The 14,285-nt window shown below is 51.2% G+C and overlaps 1 long non-coding RNA gene across 1 annotated transcript in view; it reads left to right on the top strand.

Moving 5' to 3' along the window:
- Positions 1–13,798, top strand: part of LOC148138445 (uncharacterized) — a 28,525-nt gene extending 14,727 nt beyond the window's left edge. The window contains exons 3-4 of the long non-coding RNA XR_015753883.1: positions 1,887–2,012; positions 13,618–13,798. This is a non-coding gene — a long non-coding RNA (uncharacterized LOC148138445). The remainder of the gene's footprint in view (positions 1–1,886; positions 2,013–13,617) is intronic.
- The last annotated feature ends 487 nt before the right edge of the window (positions 13,799–14,285 follow it).

The following is a 14,285-nucleotide window of genomic DNA, read 5'->3' as shown; positions in this document are numbered from 1 at the left end:
ACAGCATGGACTTCACCGAAGGTACATGGGAGAAGGAGGGTTGATCAGAGAACAGTGCGGAGTGAGACGGTGTGGGGAGGGTGGCCTGCAACAGTTTGAATTGCTGCTGTCCTATGTTTATTTTTACACCGGTCATCGCCAGCATCCTTCGGTGTCTTGGTGAGAGTGAGGAACTGCAGATGCTGGAGGTCAGAGTCGAGAGTGTGGTGCTGGGAAAGCACAGCCGGTCAGGCAGCATCCGAGGAGCAGGAGAATCGACGTTTCGGGAATAAGCTCTTCATCAGGAATGAGGCTTGTGGGCCGAGGAGGGGGGACTGAGAGATAAATGGGAGGGGTGGGGTGGAGCTGGGGGTAGGGTAGCTGGGAATGTGAGAGGTGGATGAAGGTGGGGGAGAAGGTGATGGGTCAGAGAGGAGGGTAGAGCGGATAGATGGGGAGGAAGATGGACAGGTCAGGAGGGCGGTGCCGAGTTGGAGGGATGGGACTGGGATAAGGTGGGAGCACGGAAATGAGGAAACTGGTGAAATCCACATTGATCCCGTGTGGTTGGAGGGTCCCAAGTGGAAAGATGAGGGGTTCTTCCTCCAGGCGTCAGAGGGGGAGTTTAAGTGTTCAGGCATGTCCCCGAGATGTTCTCTGAAACGATCTGCAGGTTAGTGTCCTGTCTCCCTGATGTAGAGGATCTGCCAGAATCTACTTCCAGCCCACAGACTCCCACAGCTATGTGGACAACACCTCCTCCCACCCTGCCTCCTGCAAAAATGCTCTCCCATATTCCCAGTTCCTCCGCCTCTGCCGTATTTGCTCCCAGGAGAACCAATTCCACCACAGAATACACCAGATGGCCTCCTTCTGAGACCACAATTTCCCCTCCCACGTGGTCAATAATGCCCTCCAGTGCATCTCCTCCACTTCCCGCACCTCCAACCTCACACTCCACCCCTCCCAACGCATAAGGACAGACCCCCTCCCCCTCCCGGGTCCTCACCTTCCACCCCACCAACCTCCATATACATCACATCATCCTGAGCCAGTTCCACCACCTACAAATGGTCGCTGGCCCCAGAGATAAATTTCCCTCCCCACCCGTATCAGCATTTCTGAGAGACCATTCCCACCCTGACTCCATTGTCAGATCCACATTCCCCCACCAACCCACCCTCCCCTCCTGGGCACCTTCCCCTGCCTCTGCAGGGAATGTAAAATCTACACCTACACCACTCCCCTCACCTCTGTCCAAGACCCCAAACGATCCTTCCACATCTGACAGAAATTTACCTGCACCTCCACCAATGTCACCTACTGTGTCCGCTGCACCCGAAGTGGTCTCCTCTACATCAAGGAGACAGGACACCAATGTGCAGATTGTTTCAGAAAACATCTCGGGGCAGCCGCACCAATCAACCCCACTGCCCCATAGCTGAACACTTTAACTCTCCCTCCCACTCTGCCGAGGACATGCAGGTCCTGGGCCTCCTCCATCACCGCTCCCTCACCATCCGACACCTGGAGGAAGAACACCTCATCTTTCCTCATTATCCCAGTCCCATCCCTCCAACTCGGCACCGCCCTCCTGACCTGTCCATCTTCTTCCCCATCTGTCTGCTCCACCCTCCTCTCCGACCTATCACCTTCTCCCTCACCTTCATTCACCTCTCACCTTCCCCACAGCTCCACCCCCTCCCATTTATCTCTCAGTTGCCCCCTCCCCTGCCCACAAGCCTCATTCCTGATGAAGGGCTTATTTATGTCCGAAACGTTGACTCTCCTGCTCCTCAGATGCTGCCTGACCTGCTGTGCTTTCCCAGCCCCACTCTCCCGACTCCCTGTGTGGCGGGAGCATCATGAGCAGACCCGGGCTAAATGTGATCGTGTTTCATCCACAGTTGACATCAGTCAGCTTCGTGATCCTGTTACAATTGTTCACCGTGGCAGAGTTGGTGATCGCCATCGCATGTGCCATGATCATCGGCAAGAACCTGTTCCGGTGCTGCAACCTCAACTCTGTATCGGTAAGAGGGCATCTCCAGGTAGACAGGCTTGGCAGCAAGAGGCAGGAAACAGGAACATGCAGTACCCACTCTCTCATAGGGTCGTTTCAGTCAACACTGGCCACAACAAATACAATACAGAGACATCACTGTGGCCAGACAGATTTCGCAAAGTAACAAACGGGGTTAATGAGCCCTGGGATCGATTCCATATGCACATCATAGAATACAAAACCCCAAACATTTTTCTTAAACTTGCATAGGACTTTATAACAAGTCTTACACAGTTGTGCACAGTTCCGGTCTCTGTATCACACTGGGAGTCACCGTGTACAGTTCCGGTCACTGTATCACACTGGGAGTCACCGTGTACAGTTCCAGTCTCTGTATCTCACTGGGAGTCACCGTGTACAGTTCCTGTCTCTGTATCACACTGGGAGTCACTGTGTACAGTTCCTGTCTCTGTATCACACTGGGAGTCACTGTGTACAGTTCCTGTCTCTGTATCACACTGGGAGTCACTGTGTACAGTTCCAGTCTCTGTATCACACTGGGAGTCACCGTGTACAGTTCCGGTCTCTGTATCACACTGGGAGTCACCGTGTACAGCTCTGGTCTCTGTATCACACTGGGAGTCACCGTGTACAGTTCCTGTCTCTGTATCACACTGGGAGTCACCGTGTACAGGTCCTGTCTCTGTATCACACTGGGAGTCACCGTGTACAGTTCCTGTCTCTGTATCACACTGGGAGTCACCGTGTACAGGTCCTGTCTCTGTATCACACTGGGAGTCACCGTGTACAGTTCCTGTCTCTGTATCACACTGGGAGTCACTGTGTACAGTTCCTGTCTCTGTATCACACTGGGAGACACTGTGTACAGTTCCTGTCTCTGTATCACACTGGGAGTCACCGTGTACAGTCCCGGTCTCTGTATCACACTGGGAGTCACCGTGTACAGGTCCTGTCTCTGTATCACACTGGGAGTCACTGTGTACAGTTCCTGTCTCTGTATCACACTGGGAGTCACTGTGTACAGTTCCAGTCTCTGTATCACACTGGGAGTCACTGTGTACAGTTCCAGTCTCTGTATCGCACTGGGAGTCACTGTGTACAGTTCCTGTCTCTGTATCACACTGGGAGTCACCGTGTACAGTTCCGGTCTCTGTATCACACTGGGAGTCACTGTGTACAGTTCCTGTCTCTGTATCACACTGGGAGTCACTGTGTACAGTTCCTGTTTCTGTATCACACTGGGAGTCACTGTGTACAGTCCCGGTCTCTGTATCACACTGGGAGTCACCGTGTACAGGTCCTGTCTCTGTATCACACTGGGAGTCACTGTGTACAGTTCCTGTCTCTGTATCACACTGGGAGTCACTGTGTACAGGTACTGACTCTGTATCACACTGGGAGTCACTGTGTACAGTTCCAGTCTCTGTATCACACTGGGAGTCACCGTGTACAGTTCCGGTCTCTGTATCACACTGGGAGTCACTGTGTACAGTTCCTGTCTCTGTATCACACTGGGAGTCACTGTGTACAGTTCCTGTTTCTGTATCACACTGGGAGTCACTGTGTACAGTTCCTGTCTCTGTATCACACTGGGAGTCACTGTGTACAGTTCCTGTCTCTGTATCACACTGGGAGTCACTGTGTACAGTTCCGGTCTCTGTATCACACTGGGAGTCACTGTGTACAGTTCTGGTCTCTGTATCACACTGGGAGTCACCGTGTACAGGTCCTGTCTCTGTATCACAATGGGAGTCACCGTGTACAGTCCCGGTCTCTGTATCACACTGGGAGTCACTGTGTACAGTTCCTGTCTCTGTATCACACTGGGAGTCACCGTGTACAGTTCCTGTCTCTGTATCACACTGGGAGTCACCGTGTACAGTTGCAGTCTCTGTATCACACTGGGAGTCACTGTGTACAGTCCCGGGCTCTGTATCACACTGGGAGTCACTGTGTACAGTTCCTGTCTCTGTATCACACTGGGAGTCACTGTGTACAGTTCCTGCCTCTGTATCACACTGGGAGTCACAGTGCACAGTTCCTGCCTCTGTATCACACTGGGAGTCACTGTGTACAGTTCCTGTTTCTGTCTCACACTGGGAGTCACTGTGTACAGTCCCGGTCTCTATATCACACTGGGAGTCACTGTGTACAGTTCCTGTCTCTGTATCACACTGGGAGTCACCGTGTACAGTCCCGGTCTCTGTATCACAATGGGAGTCACCGTGTACAGTCCCGGTCTCTGTATCACACTGGGAGTCACCGTGTACAGCTCCGGTCTCTGTATCACACTGGGAGTCACCGTGTACAGTTCCTGTCTCTGTATCACACTGGGAGTCACCGTGTACAGTCCCGGTCTCTGTATCACAATGGGAGTCACCGTGTACAGTCCCGGTCTCTGTATCACAATGGGAGTCACCGTGTACAGTCCCGGTCTCTGTATCACAATGGGAGTCACCGTGTACAGTCCCGGTCTCTGTATCACACTGGGAGTCACCGTGTACAGCTCCGGTCTCTGTATCACACTGGGAGTCACTGTGTACAGTTCCTGTCTTTGTATCACACTGGGAGACACCGTGTACAGTTCCTGTCTCTGTATCACACTGGGAGACACCGTGTACAGTTCCAGTCTCTGTATCACACTGGGAGACACCGAGTACAGTCCCGGTCTCTGTATCACACTGGGAGTCATTGTGTACAGTTCCTGTCTCTGTATCACACTGGGAGTCACTGTGTACAGTTCCTGTCTCTGTATCACACTGGGAGTCACTGTGTACAGTTCCTGTCTCTGTATCACACTGGGAGTCACCGTGTACAGTTCCTGTCTCTGTATCACACTGGGAGTCACTGTGTACAGTTCCTGTCTCTGTATCACACTGGGAGTCACTGTGTACAGTTCCTGTCTCTGTATCACACTGGGAGTCACTGTGTACAGTTCCTGTCTCTGTATCACACTGGGAGTCACCGTGTACAGTCCCGGTCTCTGTATCACACTGGGAGTCACCGTGTACAGTTCCGGTCTCTGTATCACACTGGGAGTCACCGTGTACAGTTCCTGTCTCTGTATCACACTGGGAGTCACTGTGTACAGTTCCGGTCTCTGTATCACACTGGGAGACACTGTGTACAGTCCCGGGCTCTGTATCACACTGGGAGTCACTGTGTACAGTCCCGGGCTCTGTATCACACTGGGAGTGACTGTGTACAGTTCCTGTCTCTGTATCACACTGGGAGTCACCGTGTACAGTTCCTGTCTCTGTATCACACTGGGAGTCACCGTGTACAGTTCCTGTCTCTGTATCACACTGGGAGTCACTGTGTACAGTTCCGGTCTCTGTATCACACTGGGAGACACTGTGTACAGTCCCGGGCTCTGTATCACACTGGGAGTCACTGTGTACAGTCCCGGGCTCTGTATCACACTGGGAGTGACTGTGTACAGTTCCTGTCTCTGTATCACACTGGGAGTCACCGTGTACAGTTCCTGTCTCTGTATCACACTGGGAGTCACCGTGTACAGTTCCTGTCTCTGTATCGCACTGGGAGTCACCGTGTACTGTTCCAGTCTCTGTATCACACTGGGAGTCACTGTGTACAGTCACGGGCTCTGTATCACACTGGGAGTCACTGTGTACAGTCCCGGGCTCTGTATCACACTGGGAGTCACTGTCTACAGTTCCAGTCTCTGTATCACACTGGGAGTCACTGTGTACAGTTCCTGTCTCTGTATCACACTGGGAGTCACTGTGTACAGTTCCGGTCTCTGTATCACACTGGGAGTCCCTGTGTACAGTTCCTGTCTCTGTATCACACTGGGAGTCACTGTGTACAGTTCCTGTCTCTGTATCACACTGGGAGTCACTGTGTACAGTTCCTGTCTCTGTATCACACTGGGAGTCACTGTGTACAGTTCCTGTCTCTGTATCACACTGGGAGTCACCGTGTATAGTTCCGGTCTCTGTATTACACTGGGAGTCACTGTGTACAGTTCCTGTCTCTGTATCACACTGGGAGTCACCGTGTACAGTTCCGGTCTCTGTATCACACTGGGAGTCACTGTGTACAGTTCCTGTCTCTGTGTCACACTGGGAGGAACCGTGTACAGTTCCTGTCTCTGTATCACACTGGGAGTCACTGTGTACAGTTCCTGTCTCTGTATCACACTGGGAGTCACTGTGTACAGTTCCTGTCTCTGTATCACACTGGGAGTCACTGTGTACAGTTCCTGTCTCTGTATCACACTGGGAGTCACTGTGTACAGTTCCTGTCTCTGTATCACACTGGGAGTCACTGTGTACAGTTCCGGTCTCTGTATCACACTGGGAGTCACTGTGTACAGTTCCGGTCTCTGTATCACACTGGGAGTCACTGTGTACAGTTCCTGTCTCTGTATCAAACTGGGAGTCACTGTGTACAGTTCCTGTCTCTGTATCACACTGGGAGTCACTGTGTACAGTTCCTGTCTCTGTATCACACTGGGAGTCACTGTGTACAGTTCCTGTCTCTGTATCACACTGGGAGTCACTGTGTACAGTTCCTGTCTCTGTATCACACTGGGAGTCACCGTGTACAGTTCCGGTCTCTGTATCACACTGGGAGTCACTGTAAACAGTTCCAGTCTCTTTATCACACTGGGAGTCACCGTGTACAGTTCCAGTCTCTGTATCACACTGGGAGTCACTGTGTACAGTTCCGGTCTCTGTATCACACTGGGAGTCACCGTGTACAGTTCCTGTCTCTGTATCACACTGGGAGTCACCGTGTACAGTTCCTGTCTCTGTATCACACTGGGAGTCACTGTGTACAGTTCCGGTCTCTGTATCACACTGGGAGTCACTGTGTACAGTTCCAGTCTCTGTATCTCACTGGGAGTCACCGTGTACAGTTCCAGTCTCTGTATCACACTGGGAGTCACCGTGTACAGTTCCAGTCTCTGTATCACACTGGGAGTCACTGTGTACAGTTCCAGTCTCTGTATCTCACTGGGAGTCACCGTGTACAGTTCCAGTCTCTGTATCTCACTGGGAGTCACCATGTACAGTTCCAGTCTCTGTATCACACTGGGAGTCACTGTGTACAGTTCCAGTCTCTGTATCTCACTGGGAGTCACCGTGTACAGTTCCAGTCTCTGTATCTCACTGGGAGTCACCGTGTACAGTTCCAGTCTCTGTATCACACTGGGAGTCACCGTGTACAGTTCCAGTCTCTGTATCACACTGGGAGTCACTGTGTACAGTTCCAGTCTCTGTATCTCACTGGGAGTCACCGTGTACAGTTCCAGTCTCTGTATCACACTGGGAGTCACTGTGTACAGTTCCTGTCTCTGTATCACACTGGGAGTCACTGTGTACAGTTCCGGTCTCTGTATCACACTGGGAGTCACTGTGTACAGCCCCTGTCTCTGTATCACACTGGGAGTCACCGTGTACAGTTCCAGTCTCTGTATCACACTGGGAGTCACTGTGTACAGCCCCTGTCTCTGTATCACACTGGGAGTCACCGTGTACAGTTCCGGTCTCAGTATCACACTGGGAGTCACTGTATACAGTGACTGTCTCTGTATCACACTGGGAGTCACTGTGTACAGTTCCGGTCTCTGTATCACACTGGGAGTCACTGTGTACAGTCCCTGTCTCTGTATCACACTGGGAGTCACTGTGTACAGTTCCTGTCTCTGTATCACACTGGGAGTCACTGTGTACAGTTCCGGTCTCTGTATCACACTGGGAGTCACTGTGTACAGTTCCTGTCTCTGTATCACACTGGGAGTCACTGTGTACAGTTCCTGTCTCTGTATCACACTGGGAGTCACTGTGTACAGTTCCTGTCTCTGTATCACACTGGGAGTCACTGTGTACAGTTCCTGTCTCTGTATCACACTGGGAGTCACCGTGTACAGTTCCGGTCTCTGTATCACACTGGGAGTCACTGTGTACAGTTCCTGTCTCTGTGTCACACTGGGAGGAACCGTGTACAGTTCCTGTCTCTGTATCACACTGGGAGTCACTGTGTACAGTTCCTGTCTCTGTATCACACTGGGAGTCACTGTGTACAGTTCCGGTCTCTGTATCACACTGGGAGTCACCATGTCCAGTTCCGGTCTTTGTATCACACTGGGAGTCACTGTGTACAGTTCCGGTCTCTGTATCACACTGGGAGTCACTGTGTACAGTTCCTGTCTCTGTATCACACTGGGAGTCACTGTGTACAGTTCCTGTCTCTGTATCACACTGGGAGTCACCGTGTACTGTTCCAGTCTCTGTATCACACTGGGAGTCACTGTGTACAGTTCCTGTCTCTGTATCACACTGGGAGTCACTGTGTACAGTTCCTGTCTCTGTATCACACTGGGAGTCACTGTGTACAGTTCCTGTCTCTGTATCACACTGGGAGTCACCGTGTACAGTTCCGGTCTCTGTATCACACTGGGAGTCACTGTGTACAGTTCCTGTCTCTGTATCACACTGGGAGTCACTGTGTACAGTTCCTGTCTCTGTATCACACTGGGAGTCACTGTGTACAGTTCCGGTCTCTGTATCACAGTGGGAGTCACCGTGTAGAGTTCCAGTCTCTGTATCACACTGGGAGTCACTGTGTACAGTTCCGGTCTCTGTATCACACTGGGAGTCACTGTGTACAGTTCCTGTCTCTGTATCACACTGGGAGTCACCGTGTACAGTTCCTGTCTCTGTATCACACTGGGAGTCACTGTGTACAGTTCCTGTCTCTGTATCACACTGGGAGTCACCGTGTACAGTTCCTGTCTCTGTATCCCACTGGGAGTCACTGTGTACAGTTCCGGTCTCTGTATCACACTGGGAGTCACTGTGTACAGTCCCGGTCTCTGTATCACACTGGGAGTCACCGTGTACAGTTCCGGTCTCTGTATCACACTGGGAGTCACCGTGTACAGTTCCTTTCTCTGTATCACACTGGGAGACACTGTGTACAGTTCCTGTCTCTGTATCACACTGGGAGTCACTGTGTACAGTTCCTGTCTCTGTATCACACTGGGAGTCACCGTGTACAGTTCCTGTCTCTGTATCACACTGGGAGTCACCGTGTACAGTTCCTGTCTCTGTATCACACTGGGAGTCACTGTGTACAGTTCCTGTTTCTGTATCACACTGGGAGTCACCGTGTACAGTTCCTGTCTCTGTATCACACTGGGAGTCACCGTGTACTGTTCCAGTCTCTGTATCACACTGGGAGTCACCGTGTACTGTTCCAGTCTCTGTATCACACTGGGAGTCACCGTGTACAGTTCCTGTCTCTGTATCACACTGGGAGTCACTGTGTACAGTTCCTGTCTCTGTATCACACTGGGAGTCCCTGTGTACAGTTCCTGTCTCTGTATCACACTGGGAGTCACCGTGTACTGTTCCAGTCTCTGTATCACACTGGGAGTCACCGTGTACTGTTCCAGTCTCTGTATCACACTGGGAGTCACTGTGTCCTGTTCCAGTCTCTGTATCACACTGGGACTCACCGTGTACAGTTCCAGTCTCTGTATCACACTGGGAGTCACTTTGTACAGTTCCTGTCTCTGTATCACACTGGGAGTCACCGTGTACTGTTCCTGTCTCTGTATCACACTGGGAGTCACCGTGTACTGTTCCAGTCTCTGTATCACACTGGGAGTCACTGTGTCCTGTTCCAGTCTCTGTATCACACTGGGACTCACCGTGTACAGTTCCAGTCTCTGTATCACACTGGGAGTCACTTTGTACAGTTCCTGTCTCTGTATCACACTGGGAGTCACCGTGTACAGTTCCTGTCTCTGTATCACACTGGGAGTCACTGTGTACAGTTCCAGTCTCTGTATCATACTGGGAGTCACCGTGTACAGTTCCGGTCTCTGTATCACACTGGGAGTCACCGTGTACAGTCCCGGTCTCTGTATCACACTGGGAGTCACTGTGTACAGTTCCGGTCTCTGTATCACACTGGGAGTCACTGTGTACAGTTCCGGTCTCTGTATCACACTGGGAGTCACCGTGTACAATTCCTGTCTCTGTATCACACTGGGAGTCACCGTGTACAGTTCCTGTCCCTGTATTACACTGGGAGTCACTGTGTACAGTTCCGGTCTCTGTATCACACTGGGAGTCACCGTGTACAGTTCCTGTCTCTGTATCACACTGGGAGTCACTGTGTACAGTTCCGGTCTCTGTATCACACTGGGAGACACCGTGTACAGTTACTGTCTCTGTATTACACTGGGAGTCACCGTGTACAGTTCCTGTCTCTGTATCACACTGGGAGTCACTGTGTACAGTTCCGGTCTCTGTATCACACTGGGAGACACCGTGTACAGTTCCAGTCTCTGTATCACACTGGGAGTCACTGTGTACAGTTCCTGTCTCTGTATCACACTGGGAGTCACTGTGTACAGTTCCGGTCTCTGTATCACACTGGGAGTCACTGTGTACAGTTCCGGTCTCTGTATCACACTGGGAGTCACTGTGTACAGTTCCGGTCTCTGTATCACACTGGGAGTCACCGTGTACAGTTCCGGTCTCTGTATCACACTGGGAGTCACTGTGTACAGTTCCTGTCTCTGTATCACACTGGGAGTCACCGTGTACAGTTCCTGTCTCTGTATCACACTGGGAGTCACTGTGTACAGTTCCTGTCTCTGTATCACACTGGGAGTCACTGTGTACAGTTCCTGTCTCTGTATCACACTGGGAGTCACTGTGTACAGTTCCGGTCTCTGTATCACAGTGGGAGTCACTGTGTACAGTTCCGGTCTCTGTATCACACTGGGAGTCACTGTGTACAGTTCCGGTCTCTGTATCACACTGGGAGTCACTGTGTACAGTTCCTGTCTCTGTATCACACTGGGAGTCACTGTGTACAGTTCCTGTCTCTGTATCACACTGGGAGTCACTGTGTACAGTTCCGGTCTCTGTATCACACTGGGAGTCACTGTGTACAGTTCCTGTCTCTGTATCACACTGGGAGTCACTGTGTACAGTTCCGGTCTCTGTATCACACTGGGAGTCACTGTGTACAGTTCCGGTCTCTGTATCACACTGGGAGTCACCGTGTACAGTCCCGGTCTCTGTATCACACTGGGAGTCACCGTGTACAGTTCCTGTCCTTGTATTACACTGGGAGACACCGTGTACAGTTCCTGTCTCTGTATCACACTGGGAGTCACTGTGTACAGTCCCGGTCTCTGTATCACACTGGGAGTCACCGTGTACAGTTCCAGTCTCTGTATCACACTGGGAGTCACTGTGTACAGTTCCGGTCTCTGTATCACACTGGGAGTCACCGTGTACAGTTCCGGTCTCTGTATCACACTGGGTGTCACTGTGTACAGTTCCGGTCTCTGTATCACACTGGGAGTCACTGTGTACAGCCCCTGTCTCTGTATCACACTGGGAGTCACTGTGTACAGCCCCTGTCTCTGTATCACACTGGGAGTCACTGTGTACAGTTCCAGTCTCTGTATCACACTGGGAGTCACTGTGTACAGCCCCTGTCTCTGTATCACACTGGGAGTCACTGTGTACAATTCCAGTCTCTGCATCACACTGCGAGTCACTGTGTACAGTTCCGGTCTCTGTATCACACTGGGAGTCACCGTGTACAGTTCCTGTCTCTGTATCACACTGGGAGTCACTGTGTACAGTTCCGGTCTCTGTATCACACTGGGAGTCACTGTGTACAGTTCCGGTCTCTATATCACACTGGGAGTCACTGTGTACAGTTCCAGTCTCTGTATCACACTGGGAGTCACTGTGTACAGCCCCTGTCTCTGTATCACACTGGGAGTCACTGTGTACAATTCCAGTCTCTGCATCACACTGCGAGTCACTGTGTACAGTTCCGGTCTCTGTATCACACTGGGAGTCACCGTGTACAGTTCCGGTCTCTGTATCACACTGGGAGTCACTGTGTACAGTTCTGGTCTCTGTATCACACTGGGAGTCACCGTGTACAGTTCTGGTCTCTGTATCACACTGGGAGTCACCGTGTACAGTTCCGGTCTCTGTATCACACTGGGAGACACTGTGTACAGTTCCGGTCTCTGTATCACACTGGGAGTCACTGTGTACAGTTCCTGTCTCTGTATCACACTGGGAGTCACTGTGTACAGTTCCTGTCTCTGTATCACACTGGGAGTCACTGTGTACAGTTCCGGTCTCTGTATCACACTGGGAGTCACTGTGTACAGTTCCGGTCTCTGTATCACACTGGGAGTCACCGTGTACAGTTCCGGTCTCTGTATCACACTGGGAGTCACTGTGTACAGCTGCTGTCTCTGTATCACACTGGGAGTCACTGTGTACAGTTCCTGTCTCTGTATCACACTGGGAGTCACTGTGTACCGTTCCTGTCTCTGTATCACACTGGGAGTCACTGTGTACAGTTCCGGTCTCTGTATCACACTGGGAGACACTGTGTACAGTTCCTGTCTCTGTATCACACTGGGAGTCACTGTGTACAGTTGCTGTCTCTGTATCACACTGTGTCCCCCACGCTGTCTGGTCGCACCTTCCAGACCCTAATCACTCACGTTTTTCTCTTATGTCTCCATTTGCACCTTTCCCCAATCACTTTGTAATTTGTCCCTGTGATTTTATATCCTCTCATGAACAGGAGGTTTCTCCGTCTCGACCATGTCCAGATCCCTCCTGATGGTGAATCCCTCAATCCAATCTCCACTCCATCTTCCCTTCTGCAATGAGACCAAGACCAGCTTCCCCAATCCCACCATGTCAGTGTAGGTTCTCATCCCTCAACATTTATCCATCCTTGTCCATGTATTCTGCATCCTCTCGCATCCCGTCCCAGTGCCCAGAACCGGAGACAACACTCCCATTGAAGTTTTATCCATGGTTTATCATAATCCCAGGAATGTTGTGTTGTAGCAAGAAGCCATTGGCCCATCCTGTCTACACCAGCTGGCGAAATGAGCATCAGGACTTGGTGCCACCTATCCCCCAGAAACCCTCGCATTATATCTGTTTAAATATTCATCTCATATCCTCTTAAATGATGCAATTGTACCTGCATAACTCAGACCCTAACTACTCGATGTTCTCAATCCTTTTATGAATGGGATATGTTTGTCCCCAATTATTTACAGACCCCGAATGATCTTTGTAAATTCTATCAGACCTCCTGGTACACTTCTCCTCTGCAAGGATTACCCGAGCACCTCCCATCTATCCTCTTCACTGGAGTTTCTCGTCCATTTGTGTGAATCTCTCCTGCACTCTGTCCAACAAATTCACAACCTTCTGCAAATACGAAGCCCAGAACGGTCTCCTCCGTGAGGTCTAAGCCAGTCATGTACAAGTTTGACATCACATCTTTGCTTCTCTCCCCTCTGCCTTTATTGATAAAGCCCAGGATCAGAATCAGCAGCAGGAGGGGACAGAGCTTTCTCAACCTGCCTTTTGATGCTTTGAACTGTTCTCCTACGGGCACTTTGTGTAAAATCAGACGCAACACTGCATCGCTTCGGGACATGCAAACAACCGAGCGATTTGGGAAGATTGGTTGAGGTTCCTTCCAATAAAGGATGGTTCAACTGTTGTTGTGTTTTCCAATCACCCTAACCACCCATTTGTTTTTGTTTAATGCTTTTGCAGCCACAGTGAATGGATGCTAACGTGGTGGGGGATCAGTTCCACCAGGCAAAGTGAATGATAGTGGGTCAACCGGGCAGTAAGGAAGGAGTAACAAACAACACGCGATTGGTTTTCTGTTTGAAGAGACTTGAAGAAATTGACCACTTGGTTATTTCTTGCTGAACCTGAGCAGGAATGTCTATTGATGTAAATGGTCTTTTAATGTTTGTAGCAGAGTCCTGATGACCAGGCCGCGAGTTCTGTAAATTGCTTAAATATTAAACGTTGCATGGATTGAAAATGCATCAGCGTGTTTCTGTTTAACATAGCTCCGTGCACAGTCCTACAACATAATCACCTGGTCTGAGCCTCAGCTCACCCCGCATCCTGACAGACCCAACAAACTACAGTGCACACGGGCAGGGGGACACTGGTACACACCGTTCACACGGCCAGGGGGACACTGGGACACACCGTTCACACGGGCAGGGGGACACTGGGACACACCGTTCACACGGGCAGGGGGACACTGGGACACACCGTTCACACGGGCAGGGGGACACTGGGACACACGGTTCACACGGGCAGGGGGACACTGGTACACACCGTTCACACGGGCAGGGGGACACTGGTACACACCGTTCACACGGCCAGGGGGACACTGGGACACACCGTTCACACGGGCAGGG

The sequence above is a fragment of the Chiloscyllium plagiosum genome, unplaced genomic scaffold (assembly GCF_037043375.1).
Source record: "Chiloscyllium plagiosum isolate Xiang-an unplaced genomic scaffold, Cpla_swu_hap1 HiC_scaffold_40, whole genome shotgun sequence".
Lineage (NCBI taxonomy): Eukaryota > Metazoa > Chordata > Chondrichthyes > Orectolobiformes > Hemiscylliidae > Chiloscyllium > Chiloscyllium plagiosum.
This window is presented reverse-complemented; position numbering and strand designations above follow the sequence as displayed.